The 14,297-nt window shown below is 33.4% G+C and overlaps 2 long non-coding RNA genes across 4 annotated transcripts; both read left to right on the top strand.

Moving 5' to 3' along the window:
- The first annotated feature begins 2,194 nt into the window (after window positions 1-2,194).
- LOC125062833 lies at window positions 2,195-7,420 on the top strand. The gene is made up of 3 exons (XR_007119344.1): window positions 2,195-2,225; window positions 5,344-5,519; window positions 5,601-7,420. It is a non-coding gene; the product is annotated as an uncharacterized LOC125062833 (long non-coding RNA).
- Window positions 7,421-8,453: 1,033 nt separating this feature from the next.
- On the top strand, window positions 8,454-14,295 carry LOC125062832. Of its 3 annotated transcripts, XR_007119343.1 has the most exons (6): window positions 8,454-8,623; window positions 8,702-10,145; window positions 10,626-10,747; window positions 11,025-11,165; window positions 13,352-13,536; window positions 14,156-14,295. It is a non-coding gene; the product is annotated as an uncharacterized LOC125062832 (long non-coding RNA). The 3 variants fall into 3 exon arrangements; XR_007119342.1 differs by lacking the exons at window positions 13,352-13,536; window positions 14,156-14,295 and having other exon boundaries at window positions 8,454-8,588; window positions 11,025-12,339; XR_007119341.1 differs by lacking the exons at window positions 13,352-13,536; window positions 14,156-14,295 and having other exon boundaries at window positions 11,025-12,339.
- The last annotated feature ends 2 nt before the right edge of the window (window positions 14,296-14,297 follow it).

The following is a 14,297-nucleotide window of genomic DNA, read 5'->3' as shown; positions in this document are numbered from 1 at the left end:
ATATATATACTATTTTTTAAGATAACTTATATGCCTGAGTGACTTTCGCAAAAATTTAGCCCATCAAAAGGTATAATTTCAATGAGAAGTGGGGAAGGGGATGGCGGGTCTGGGACTTACTGCATACCTGCTATTTAGTAGCAGCTGTAAAAAACCGTTAGCCTAGCCATTATTCGAGATACAGAGCAGTGAACAACATCGTTTATTAAAATACACGTGCAGGCTGAGTTACTTTAAGAGGATTGTGACAAATTTACTTTCAAAAAGACAACTTGGAATCTGCATAGCAAGGTAACTACTTATCTTTATTTTAATTTGTATTCAACTCAAACATAAAAATAGTAATATTTTCTTTCAAAAATAGTATGCTTAACGTAACATAACTTAAAAGTTTAAAATTGAATGATATAATACAAGATTAAAAAATAATAATCTTAAAGATTAGATTAAAAAATAAAATAATAATAATTTTGCACAAACTAATTTAGTTATACTCACGATAAAATTGTAAAGGCATTATTAATTCGATTTTGTAGATTATCTGTATGGATTAATCTGTTTGTAATCAATAAGGCACATGATAAGCAAGTGTATGAAATAAAAAAAGAAAGCTTTGAATAGTTTAGTGTCTAGCAAGAAAAGAATCGACAATAAATACAAAAAATGAGAAGATTTACTATAGTAGGTAATATTTTTTTTTTACCATCGGAAAGTAGAGATTTCATCGAACAGAAAGCACATCAACTTTTTGAAAAAAGCTGATATTTTGACGGGTGAATTTTCGACTGAAAATTAGGGTGCTTTTTCGATATTCATTCAAAATAACGTGAAAAAATAAATATTTCAAATCAAATAAATTACAGCGTATTTAGGACATAAAAAGGTTAGGTTTCACCATATGTCATGGTAAAAAAGTAAGAAAAACTTGGTTTTTTGAATTTTTCACATACATTTTGAGGTTAAGTGAAAGAAGTGTAAATTCAAAAGTTTTAGATCTTTTTATTATCTACAACTTTGCCATCTGGTCTTTTTTCCATAGGACTTTTAGTTTTGCCGGAAATCGAGATAAACCGCTTTTTACCCTTCAAAACTCACCCCCATCCCCTTCCCGACCTCTGATCGCCCGTAAATTATTTTCCCTTTAATTTTTATAATATTCTCCTCCTTTTCCAATGGTTTTCATTCTAATATTAGTTTTTTGGTTTCAAAAATTATCGACCCTTGTCTAATAATGTAAAGTAATGTTTTTACGCATGTGTTATGTGGTTCGGCTTACCACACCCATAAACATCCTACCTATATCAACATTAAAAACTAAATAATAAAATACGCTACATTTTAGAATTTACTATCTCTATTGTGTATAACGATTATCAAACTAATAGTTGATATAAATATATATTTAATATTATTTTATTTTTAACAAACAATATAACTTATAACAAGTACTTGAAAGAATACTTCATAAAAAATAGCAGACCAGGGCATATCTTATTACTTTGTTTTCTAATGCCGCCGATTGCGTAAAAATGGGATAAAATTGTGTTTTTCACGTTTGATTTTACTTCACCTCTGCTAAATCTAAATATTAAGTACCATACATACATCAAGTTCAGAAAAGTAGGTTGGCAGTAGTTTTAGTCTTGGCTATTTTTTTCCTTTTCGACATTTTTTATCGATAGAAATAAAATATTAAGCCGTAATATTATTTTTTTAATCCATGAATCCTTCGAGTTAGGGACCTTCAAGAACAGTGCGCCGGCAACGCATTTGCGACGCCTCTGGCAATGTAAGAGTCTATGGGCGGCGATATCACTTAACGCCAGTCAGGTGCTCCTGATTTTTATCGATTAATATGTCGAAAGGGCCAGCCCGCCCGCTTGATACATTAAAAAAAACCTGAATAGGTAATTTTCTTAATTGCAAATCAGCGTCCAGACTCCAGCGATCGCGCCGCGGCCGTCGACGTTTTAAAATACAACTGGTAAAATAAATCATTAACAAATTAAATACGGACAATATTAAACATAACAATAAAGACCGCTCAGCAGTGTCAAATATATTAACTAGTTTTGTTCAGATTATTTTTAATTATAAATCTAAATGAATATAAATTCGCAATAATGGATGACGATGTGACGACGTTTGGCAATATTATTGATTAACGTTTCAATATTTTCAGTGACGCTGTTGCAAGAGATGTGATTGCAGCTATGATGGAGATCGTAAGTTAATATTTAAATATTGGTTTCGTTTTAAATTTGATGGCCATAAGAAGACTGATAATATTGTTATTTATTTATTTAAACGTAATGTACGTTTTTATTTATGTTAAAACCGTACTTTTTAAAAAAATGAAATGATATGAATGATAGTAAAGTATTTCTATGATTTTTGGAGTATATATTATATTAAAAACAGTTGATACTATATAAGTAGTTATTATATTACATTCATAGATTCATGATATTCTATTTTTAAACAGATGAATAGATCGTCATGATCGTAGAACAATGTCGGATTTGAAAAAAAACAAAATCCACTTTTTATCATAGTTGGATACAACATTCACTAAATATTACGGCTACAAATTTCAAATTAAACAGTCGGTAAAGTGACGAATTTGATAGAAGCATGTGATTTTTCTAGAAATTTGTGTAATTTAATATTATTATTTTTATTTTGTTTCAAAACAAATCCTTTTGTTTGCTTGCACCTATGCCTATTTTCATATTAACAGAATATGAATTAAAATAGTTATGACAAGAACTAACATGATTATATTATTTTGAAATGGCTGCCCTACAGGGCAGCCATTTTAAATTTGGCCCCCAGTTTACTATTTGTCAGATCCGTCTCTATTCTACGACTATGACTAGATGGACTACCAACATAACACAATCACAAGTTATTGATTGCTTTGCTTGTTACCGGGACTTGTATCAAGTGCGTGAGCTTTATTCCACCCAAGTTGAATTTTCTTTAACTTGTAAATACGTGACGACTGTTTTGTTTTTTATAGATTCTGCAATATTTTAATATAGGGTGTTGTTTATTTTATACACAAACACATAGTTTGAAGTCTTAAAATATAAATCTAAAACAGGAGACATTAAATTGGTGAGCTTGATGAAAGTATGTTGTTTGGTTAATTCAATTTCAAAAACCGGTAGCAATTTGTAAAAACTATAATAATAATATATTAGCACAAAGCATATTAGGTCTTAATCTACGAAATTGGAGATTATATATTATTTTAGCTAATAAAAATACTCGAAAGTAATCAAATTATAGCTATATAATTTATTATATGTGTTATGGCAATTTGTTTATCCCTTTACTTTAAAAGCCTCCGGACGGGAGGCGATAGAGTCAGTGAAAGCGTTTTCTACTGCTCCTCGGGTACGTATATTAAATATTTTCCTACTTACAAAATGGCGTAACTTTTGAAAATGTCGAAATCTCTTGGGATAGGGTGTCGCCATCTTGCGGTGTACCACCGTACAGTGGGTGACGGGAAGCTTTTAGCTCTTGTAGCTTTCCGATGGTCTGTCCTGAAGTGTGACTTCGCGCGTTGTCGTGTAGAAGCATTGGGGAAGAGGCATTGACCAGCCTAGGTTGTTGAATTGCGAGCTTCTCCATAATTGATTGCAATACTTGGCAATAGACCTCCGCTCTCACTGATGTGCCAGAGAGTCACCTTTCCTTGTTATTAGTAATCGTACTCATAAAGTGCTGTAGTACCCCCAGTATACGTACCACTAACTTAGACGAACGCCTGCGGTTGTCGTACAGGATATAGTCCCGTCTCAGGTAACAACTCTATATAGAATATCGCCTACAATTCGTCGTTGTCGACTAAATTATCGTATGAATGGTGGTAGGGCTAAATATAACTTTAAAAAAAATATAAATTACTTTCTTTGATTACTAGGCGTAATTTGACAGACTGTGTCACTATTAGAAAAATATTCGTAAATGAAATAACTTGTTCCCATCTTCTCGAACTGATACCATTTAATGTCCCTGCCAGATCTTTGCGCTCGCACAGAACTTTTAACTTTCCGACTCCCAGAACCAACATTGGGTTCCGTGAGCCTCTTCACAGGACGTGTTCTACATTGGATTCTGCCACTAACATTGACCCTATTTCGCACTCCTCTACTGCTTCATTTAAGATTAAGTTAAAACTCTTAATGTCTTAAGCCTTGTATCTTCCTTGTTTTTTTATAGCTGCTAGTTTGTTTGTCGTTCTCCTAATTAATAAATTTTGTGCTGTCATGTTTTGTATTGTTTTACTTTGTATTGTATTTTTTTATCAGTAAAAGTTTTTATTGATATGTCCAATGTGTTTATTTTATGTTTTACTTTCATTTTATTTTTACTGTATACTTATGTATCTGTTTAGTTTCCTTAATAAATAAATAAATAAACAGCTACCGGCCGACCGCGAGTTTCGTTCTTTAACTCACTCACACTTGCATATTTGCAAGATTTAAAACGATTGAACCAGTAATGAACCGTGTTTATGCAATTAGTGTTAGGGCTATTATATTATATTATATTATATTATATTATATTATATTATATTATATTATATTATATTATATTATATTATATTATATTATATTATATTATATTATATTATATTATATTATATTATATTATATTATATTATATTATATTATATTATATTATATTATATTATATTATATTATATTATAGGGCTTAAAGTATGAAGGCGTGTACGGGACACGTCGCCATAGTTTCGTGTTATATGCACATCAGTATTTCCATGTAGGAATTCATTATATGAATTTTAAGTCTATCCATTGTGCCAAAAACTAACACAACTTCACTAAATGGCTGAATTTGAAATTGTAATTTATTTTCGTTTTTATTTCTGGCTTATGAATGATTTTCGTTAAATTTCTAATTGCAATAGAATCTCCAATGCCCCAGATGAAGACCTATTATTTTAGTTAGCTAAATATACTAAACAGAATGTAATCACCTATTGAGACTGTACTCTTCGATGCGATTTTGTTATGTGTTTGATTTTGTTGGAGGCTTATATGCTATCTACTGCTACTACTGTACTCTATATATACAGTGAGCCTGCGAGTGTCTGACCATTGTTCAGTAAAGTACTTACGTTCGGTTAGCCATGCCTATTTTATAACAAAATGTTTACCATACTAAATATTTCAACCACAACCTTAAAACCTTCTTCGATTAACTTAACCTCAGCTCAAAATTATTGTATAGTGTCTTATGTGCTTGATATGACCTTAGTTTTAAATGTTTACGTTTTGCCAGTCCCAATATCTTCTATCTTTACAGACGTTGTCAGCCCATTGCTCAGTAATAGCGGATTTTTCTCATCTAGATTACTGGTCTAGCTCTGATGCATCGTACGATGAAGCGGCTGACTGCTTTTATTCAGTATATAAATACACCTTCAACGTTACAATGAACAAACATGTGAGTATACGGTAAACAATGACAGAAGAAATCAGGTAAGCAGCCTATTGCTAAGTCTATTAATAGTTTTGCAAATTGTGCAATATTTATTAAATAATAATTATTATTTGTTTTAGTAAAGCGATCGGCCAATGCACTTATGTATATCACAGGCGACATAAATACTAATGCATCGGTGCCACAACAGCCACAATATCATCATGAATCTTCTACAGTTCCTGTTCATTACTCTCAACCACTCGCGTACAGCAATAGAATATAGGCGAAATAATGAAATGTTAATTGTAACGAATGAATTCAATGTCACAGTTTAAGAGAGTGCCTACGTCTGGCTGTGCTCTCGGGGCGTAACTCTGACGATTACGGAAATCGCCAAGCTTATCGCTTACTAAGAAAGCCTTAGTGAATAACATATACAGCCTTGGCTCGTACAATACTACTAATCCTGCTGAAGAGACTTAAATGGATGGGATGGAGGATACTACTTTTAATTAGGGGTCCATCTACCTATGGAAAGACACTTGGTGTGTGATACCTCGTGAAATACTACAAATGGCAGTTGGTTGTACACAAATTAAAGATCTTAATAAACATTTACTGAGTACTGATGACTTTTTCTTGTTAAGAAGAGTTTATAATATACATAACTTATTAGATGCACATGTGTAGTCCTATCATTATTGACAACACTAACAACGAGCCATGGGAGGTGGGACCCTGCAATATTCAGTAAGGAATAGAAGAAGACTGATGAAGAAATTATGAAGCTAGCTAAGCTAGCTAGCTAGCTAAGCTATAAGGAATGGTCAAGTGTAAATTCTACTGAATGTCCTGAGTTGAGACCATCCACAGTAATATCTCTTCCAAGTAACAACTGTACTGAAATTGAATTCAATAAGGACAACCAACAAAATCAAACTCAAACTGTGTATTCAAATATAAAACCCTCGGTTCCTAATTCCCATTTAATTGAAAATGTGTATGGGAATCCAAAGAAAAGCTTTAGGATCCCTTAAATATCAACAGACATATTGAAATCACGCCAGCTATCAACAGCTGCAATCCTAAAACAGAATCTCCTGATTGTCCTGACGCCCTTCACCTCCACAGACTGCTGGCTGAAAATGCAAAATGTTTAATAGACATTGAAAAACTAGAGCAGAAATGAGATAACGGAGCACACTGGGACCAAGGACCTTAAAACTAGCAATATTAAATGCTGACCAAGCAACAGCATTTAAGGGAGTTGCATTTAAACCACCGTGAAAGAGTCATATAGCAAAATCACGGAAAGGCGTACCCGACCAATTTGTCTAATACATACAGCAGATTCAAATGATTGGGGGAAGTTTTGTAACTTTGGATATTCAAAACCCCCTGAGCTTGTTGTAGTACCTGTATCGAACCTGATTAGATGGATTTTTCTGTCTTTCTTGTTACATCAAGAGACATGAAGAAAGAGATAAAATACAAAATACCAACAAAGGGAATACTTGACAAAAGTACTACCATAAGGAATAGGTAATCATTTCATGTTAAAAACAGTTGATACTATATAAGTAGTTATTATATTACATTCATAGATTCATGATATTCTATTTTTAAACAGATGAATAGATCGTCATGATCGTAGAACAATGTCGGATTTGAAAAAAAACAAAATCCACTTTTTATTATAGTTGGATACAACATTGACTAAATATTACGGCTACAAATTTCAAATTAAACAGTCGGTAAAGTGTCGGATTTAATAGAAGCATGTGATTTTTCTAGAAATCTGTGTAATTTAATGTTATTATTTTTATTTTGTTTCAAAACAAACCCTTTTATTTGCTTGTACCTATGCCTATTTTCATATTAACAGAATATGAATTAAAATAGTTATGACAAGAACTAACATGATTATATTATTTTGAAATGGCTGCCATGTAGGGCAGCCATTTTAATTTTGGCCCCCGGTTTACTATTTGTCAGATCCGTCTCTATTCTACGACTATGACAAGATGGACTACCAACATAACACAATCACAAGTTATTGATTGCTTTGAATAAACTGTGCTGTAAATAAACAGCTACTGGCCGACCGCGAGTTTCGTTCTTTAACTCATATTTGCAAGATTTAAAACGATTGAACCAATAATGAACCGTGTTTATGCAATCAGTGTTAGGGCTATTATATTATATTATATTATATTATATTATATTATATTATATTATATTATATTATATTATATTATATTATATTATATTATATTATATTATATTATATTATATTATATTATATTATATTATATTATATTATATTATATTATATTATATTATATTATATTATATTATATGGCTTAAAGTATGAAGGCGTGTACGGGATACGTCGTCATAGTTTCGTCTTATATGCGCATCAGTATTTCCACGTAGGAATTCATATATTCTATATGTATTTTAAGTCTATCCATTGTGCCAAAAACTAACACAACTTTACTAAATGGCTGAATTTTAAATTGTAATTTTTTTTCGTTTTTATTTCTGGCTTATGAATGATTTTCGTTAAATTTCTAATCGCAATAGAATCTCCAATGCCCCAGATGTAGACCTATTATTTTAGTTAGCTAAAAATACTTAACAGAATGTAATCACCTATTGAGACTGTACTCTTCGATGTGATTTTGTTATGTGTTTGTTTTTGTTGGAGGCTTATATGCTATCTACTGCTACTACTGTACTCTATATATACAGTGAGCCTGCGAGTGTCTGACCATTGTTCAGTAAAGTACTTACGTTCGGTTAGCCATGCCTATTTTATAACAAAATGTTTACCATACTAAATATTTCAACCACAACCTTAAAACCTTCTTCGATTTACTTAACCTCAGCTCAAAATTATTGTATAGTGTCTTATGTGCTTGATATGACCTTAGTTTTAAATGTTTACGTTTTGCCAGTCCCAATATCTTCTATCTTTACAGACGTTGTCAGCCCATTGCTCAGTAATAGCGGATTTTTCTCATCCAGATTACTGGTCTAGCTCTGGTGCATCGTACGATAAAGCGGCTGACTGCTTTTATTCAGTATATAAATACACCTTCAACGTTACAATGAACAAACATGTGAGTATACGGTAAACAATGACATAAGAAATCAGGTAAGCAGCCTATTGCTAAGTCTATTAATAGTTTTGTAAATTGTGCAATATTTATTAAATAATAATTATTTGTTTTAGTAAAGCGATCGGCCAATGCACTTATGTATATCACAGACGACATAAATACTAATGCATCGGTGCCACAACAGCCACAATATCATCATGAATCTTCTACGGTTCTGTTCATTACTCTCAACCACTCGCGTACAGCAATAGAATATAAGCGAAATAATGAAATGTTAATTGTAACGAATGAATTCAATGTCACAGTTTAAGAGAGTGCCTACGTCTGGCTGTACTCTCGGGGCGTAACTCTGACGATTACGGAAATCGCCAAGCTTATCGCTTACTAAGAAAGCCTTAGTGAATAACATATACAGCCTTGGCTCGTACAATACTACTAATCCTGCTGAAGAGACTTAAATGGATGGGATGGAGGATACTACTTTTAATTAGGGGTCCATCTACCTATGGAAAGACACTTGGTGTGTGACACCTCGTGAAATACTACAAATGGCAGTTGGTTGTACACAAATTAAAGATCTTAATAAACATTTACTGAGTACTGATGACTTTTTCTTGTTAAGAAGAGTTTATAATATACATAACTTATTAGATGCACATGTGTAGTCCTATCATTATTGACAACACTAACAACGAGCCATGGGAGGTGAGACCCTGCAATATTCAGTAAGGAATAGAAGAAGACTGATGAAGAAATTATGAAGAGTTAGCTAAGCTAGCTAGCTAGCTAAGCTATAAGGAATGGTCAAGTGTAAATTCTACTGAATGTCCTGAGTTGAGACCATCCACAGTAATATCTCTTCCAAGTAACAACTGTACTGAAATTTAATTCAATAAGAACAACCAACAAAATCCAATCCAAAGAAAAGCTTTAGGATCCCTTAAATATCAACAGACATATTGAAATCACGCCAGCTATCAACAGCTGCAATCCTAAAACAGAAGCTCCTGATTGTACTGACGCCCTTCACCTCCACAGACTGCTGGTTGAAAATGCAAAATGTTTAATAGACATTGAAAAACTAGAGCAGAAATGAGATAACGGAGCACACTGGGACCAAGGACCTTAAAACTAGCAATATTAAATGCTGATAAAGCAACAGTATCAAGTGCTGCAATTGCGGGAGCTGCATTTAAACCACCGTGAAAGAGTCAATAAGAAAAATCACGGAAAGGCGTACCTGACCGATTTGTCTTATATACAGCGGATTCATATGATTGGGGGAAGTTTTGTAACTTTGGATATTCAAAACCCCCTGAGCTTGTTGTAGTACCTGTATCGAACCTGATTAGATGGATTTTTCTGTCATTCTTGTTACATCAAGAGACATGAAGAAAGAGATAAAATACAAAATACCAATAAAGGGAATACTTGACAAAAGTACTACCATAAGGAATAGGTAATCATTTCTATGGAGGGATTCTTCCGAAGTCAAAATGAGGAAGTATCGATGACTACGAGCAGAATAACAGCAAGGCTGCCAACTCACTTGTTCACGTAAGATATTTTTTGCTTTACTTCAGTTACCATTTATCTTATATATAATTAAGGGTTAGGTTAATTTGTAATTTGATCAAGTACAAATTTGTATTGTTTACATTTGGTAACGTTTGTCTATCTTAATGCCAGTAAGCACGACAACATCTGTCGATGAATATTAAAACTAAACGATCATGCAACACACAACCTGCAGACCTCCACAACTTCCGTATGGCAGAAGCCCGCACGGATGTTCTCCTTGAGAATCCGAATGAGAAAATGTAGGAACTTCCTTCTTCTTAGGTGTTACATCCGAAATTGCACGGAGACCAATGACCGCAACGAGTCACCGCAACTACGCTTTTCTTCCTCACGGGCAAAAGCGTTAAATGTCGGCATACTCGGTCCTAGGTCTCGCGGGGTCAGCATGCCCTCATTAAACGGCTCTGCCCAGAAGGGTGAAGCAATTATGAAGTTAAGAAATACATTATTCAGCAGGATTTACTGCACCAGTTATGAGGCAATATCCTGAGTTGCTACCACGCCCAGTAACATTTCTTCCAACTGTACTGAAAGTGAAATCAATAACAACACCAACAAAACCAAACCCATAGAACTGAGTAAGTATTCAAATATAGGAGCCTCGGTTCACGATTACCATTCAATTGAAAATTGCGTATTTATTATTACAGAAATCTTAATTAATAATAATATTAATTATTTTTCGTTTAAAAATTATATTAATCATATTATATACGGATTATTTATATAATATTGAGATATTTTTTTAGTTTTAATAGAAAATTGTTTTAAAATATATTGTTTTATAATGCTGCAAGGCTTCGTGCCTATTCATAACATATGTCGATGAATATAAAAAACTAAACTATCACGCAGGTGAACAGCCAACGGTGTAAGAACTCCGCAACTTCCGTGTTCCTAGACGACCGCAGCGAGTCACCGTACATACGCTGTTCATCCTCACGGACAAAGGCGGTGCTTTGGCTTGTGCCCATAAGGATGAACAGCGTATTTGAGGTGAGATAAGCCCCGCGGGACCCAAGTTCAAGCCTGCCATCATTAAACACCTCAAGCAAATCTAAATACATACGACTCGTTTTTATAGTTTTAGTAGAACATTATCCATTAGGGTAAAATTTAGGATATAAATGTAATAAAAAAATACAAAAGCCTAAATTTCTAATCATTAAAATAATAATAAACAGCTTTAATTTTTTATATATTTTTTCCTGTTATCCTATATCCGAGCTACCTTCAGTACCGTCGATCGAAACCCCTTCACGGGTAAAGGTCTCCTCCAGCTTTTTTAACTAACTCTGTCCATGGTTTTCCTTCTTCATTCGCTTCCTACTACCGCTTCGCCGTCGGCGATAGCAAAAATGTTCTCTTGTCTGGCTTTGAGCTCCATGTAGAGTTTAATAGAAGGAGTCGATCTCTTCATCTGTAGCCTTTTCGGTAGGTGCGTATACTTGTATTATTGTATTCAGTTAGTTGTTGTATTTCATTTTTATAAGGCCACCTAAGAAGAGCTCAAAAATTGCAAAAAATATTTTTGTGTTATTTTATATTAAGAATCCAATACCGTATATTCTTGTAACAAAATATATAGTCTTCATGTTCTTCAATTGCGTAGCCCGTTCTTCTTACTTCTGCCAAGCCTAGTATATCGATTTGTATGTTTTGTAACAAATTTTTATTAATTTAGAATTTAACATTGTTATTACTACTCTTACTTTACTTTTCTTTCACTAGAAGCTGTACTTCCTTTTCTACTTTAGTTTTCAACATTTGCTATTCTTCTAGGATAGGTCATAATTTTTAATTCATTTTATCAAATATTGTGTTCCTTACTTGAATTGTTTGGTTCTGCAATTTCAACTCTATTTTGTCAAATAGTAGTTGAGATTGTTCGTCCATAATTTTTACGTGTAACAGACCGTAATTAATTATTTGCTGTCGGAACTCGTTTCTATTCAATTGAAATTCAAAGTAATTCCCCTTAGATATTATGTTGATATCTAAGGGGAGTCGTATTGAAGGTTAAAAGACATTGAAAAACAGGATAAACAGGTTTTAACCACTCTATTTCGAATTCGATCGTTTCTATGCCGATACAGTAGTACTTCTACGCGTTAGTTTCGCTGTTGGTCGCTTAGTTCGTGTGGTCCCGCTTATCTAGCTATTATATGTTTATGATGTTGTCAGATCAATGTTCAGATCAGCTCAGTCATGTCAGTTGTATGCGATTTCACTATCGTCTACAATTCGTTGTTGTCGATAACAGCTGCCGGTCGACCGCAAGGATCCTTGATTATCTAAAAAATTTAAAACGATTGAACCAGTAATGAACTATGTTTCGTGTTAATTTGCAAACTAGTATTTCCACGAAGAAACTTATTCGAATATTTTATGAATTTTTGGTGCAATGGATAAATCATTGAGCCAAAAACTAACACAATTTCACTAAACACACATGACTGAATTTGAAATTGTAAGTTATTTTATTTTTTTATTTACGGCTTTTGAATTAAAAAAGCTTAAATTTCGAAATGCACTTCAATATCTCCAGTCTTGTATATGTACTCTTTGTATTGTTTTTTTGTTTTGTGTTTGTTTTTATTGGAGCCTGCATGCTATCTACTGACTATACAGTGAGCCTGTGCATGTGTGACAATTGTTCAGTAAAGTACACATTTATTTAGAACTGATGACATTTGTATGCTGAGAGGAGTTTATCGATTTCACAAGCATAAGTTACAAGATGCACAAATGTGGAATCAGTGTCGAGCATCTATAGCAATGGCAAAAGGTTTAAGTCCTATCAATATTGAAATATAATACTACTGATAGCCATGGGAGATGGGTCCCTGTAATATGCAGTAAGGAATAGAATAAGAAGAAGACTGATGAGGACTTGATGAAGATTTAAGGATTACATTATTCAGCAGACTCCAACAGTTATGAGGTAATTCATAACAGATGAAGTGTAAATTCTGCTGAATGTCCTGAGTTGCCACCACCACCAGTAACATCTCTTTTAAGTAACAACTGTACTGAAAGTGCATTCAATAACGACAACCAACAACATAATATGTTTTTAATAGAGAAATGTTAAAATTAAAATATCGATTTATAATTCAGCAAGGCTTTGTGCCTACTCATAACATATGTCGATGAATATAAAAAACAAAACTATCACGCAGGTGAATAACCAACCTAAGAACTAAGTGTACGAAGACCACAACTGCGTGGCGGCGGCCCGCCTGGACGATAGCAACCATACCTATGCCCGTTAGGATAAACAACGTATGTGATGTGAGGTCCACAGCCCCGCGTGTCTCAAGGTCAAGCCCTCCGTCATTAAACGCCTCAAGCAGAGAAGCCTCGCGTGAGTTGCACTTTTAAAATATAACAATAATGAAATATCCAAAATATCAAAACCAAATAAAAACGTCAGGGGTTGAATAGGGTTAGCAATTTAGTATAAATTTATGAATTCCTATTTTCAACCATGCGTTGAATCAGACATACTAGGGAACAATCTAAATTTCATCGAAATCGATTCAAAACAACAATAAGTTTATAGATAAATTCGTAGTAAAGTGTTCTTTAGGGCTGTCAACCTTTTATACGTGTGGATTAAGTGTCGAATATAATTATATTTAGAGTTTTGTCTCTGCATATCATATTCCTACCTACCGAATAATAGAATGAAAACTATTGCCAGTAGTATAAACAAATCAGGTAATATAACAGAAATTATTATAATATTAGGTACTTACATATGAAATTGGCGTTTTGTATGGGATTACCAAAAAGTTAATTTTTTTAAATGGAATATATTTAATTAATCAAAGTATGTACCATTTTGCCAAAGGTAGTTTATTGCTCCCTTTACATTTTTTGACCGCCAAATTTGGTCAAGAATTGCTGGAAATTTGATGGGTTTACTTTTAGAAAACGTAGATCAATTTACTTAAAATGAATAACGACGAAGGGCTGAATAGTTCCAGGAACTACACAAGGTACATGAACCGCGGGATTTTGAGATGGCCTCTAATCACCAACAACAAGGCTGCCAACAACAAGGCTGCCAACAACAAGGCTGCCAACAACAAAGCTGCCAACAACAAGGCTGCCAACAACAAG

Source organism: Pieris napi, chromosome Z, assembly GCF_905475465.1.
Source record: "Pieris napi chromosome Z, ilPieNapi1.2, whole genome shotgun sequence".
NCBI lineage: Eukaryota > Metazoa > Arthropoda > Insecta > Lepidoptera > Pieridae > Pieris > Pieris napi.
The sequence above is the reverse complement of the archived record's forward strand: the minus strand, read 5'-3'. Positions and strand labels throughout refer to the sequence as shown.